This window comes from Rattus norvegicus, chromosome 3 (assembly GCF_021556685.1).
Source record: "Rattus norvegicus strain SHRSP/BbbUtx chromosome 3, alternate assembly SHRSP_T2T, whole genome shotgun sequence".
Lineage (NCBI taxonomy): Eukaryota > Metazoa > Chordata > Mammalia > Rodentia > Muridae > Rattus > Rattus norvegicus.
Window position 1 is genome coordinate 8,891,377 of NC_141536.1, and position 1,422 is coordinate 8,892,798.

The following is a 1,422-nucleotide window of genomic DNA, read 5'->3' on the forward strand; positions in this document are numbered from 1 at the left end:
CTGAATAAAAGGTAGCTATAAAAAGTAGCAAGTATCCTCTCCTGGCAGGCCAGGTCTTGGTGAAGTCAGCTTTTCTAGAGACTGTTAGGATGCCCATTTCTTATTTGACCCCATCCTGGGTAACTGCATTCTGTTTTGGATTTACTTGAGCACAAACCCAACATGGGGCTGAGATCCTGCACTATGCTACTCTGTCTTGGTCTAGCATACCTTGGTCTGAGGAACTCAATAAGTTTTGTGGACTCCAGATGGGTAGCCCGGTGAAGAAGTTCAGTTAGAGAGACACTTGCCAGTGGTTTTTGGGAGAATGGGCTTTCTCTCTGGTGTCCTCTATCAACCTGTGGGTATCTTCTTTACTATGATCTCAGGCAGACCTGGGTCAGGGTGTGTCACCAGAATATTAACTGTCCCCACTGGTCCTATGGCCACTTATGATTTGTCAGGTAGCCAGGTCAGCATTCCGGCAGTGGAGGACAGCGATTTATGGGGGAAGTCAAATAGTCTCTAGGAGAGCCAAGAATTTTCCCTTCCCTTCTCTTCTCTCTCTCTCTCTCTCTCTCTCTCTCTCTCTCTCTCTCTCTCTCTCTTTCTCTCTCATAGTAAAAGCATACTGACTATTCATATACATGGTGGTAGACTTTACTTTTCCCCATCTGAAAGCCTGGGCTGGATGAATCAATTTTTAGCCCTTTGATAGAAAGATTCATGTCTTAGGCGAATACATTAAAAAATTATTAGTCACAAGATATTATTTCAGACACAGAGGTGGGCAAAGCATGGCTATTAAGGAAGGTGACATTAGCCCAAGATAAACTGTAATTAGACCAGTATGGGGACAGTCAGTCAACTTTGTAGAAGGTTCTTGTAAGGTTTAGCCTCATGTGGGGAAAATTTGGTTTACATGATATTTTTCTAGATTAAATTGACAAGATTTGGAGTTGAAAACAAGATCTATGGTGAGATTTAAGGCGAGCATGATTTACACAGTCAAGTCTAGGCCAGCCTGGGATACATGACACCTTGTAGAGAGATACAGAGCTAAAGAGATGTCATGAGAGGAAAGACTGGGAAAGATGAGAAGAGGAAGAGTAAGGAGTGGAAGAGATGAGAGGGAGAAGAAGAAAGAGAGAGAGAGAGAGAGGAGGGAGGGAGGGAGGGAGTGAGAGATAAACAGACAGAGAGAGACAGAAAGACGGAGAGAGGATGGAAGGAGGGAGAGAGGGAGGGAGGGAAGAAGGGAGGGAGGCAGGGAGGAAGGGAGAGAGAGATAGAGAGACAGAGAGACAGAGAGACTGAAGAAGACAGTGGGGACAGATTTGAGGACCACAGCAAAGGCGGGTTAGAGCATGACAGCAGAGGGGAAGCACACACAGTCCCTATGATATGAGGTGTGGATAACACTGCCTGCGTCCTTGGAGACAG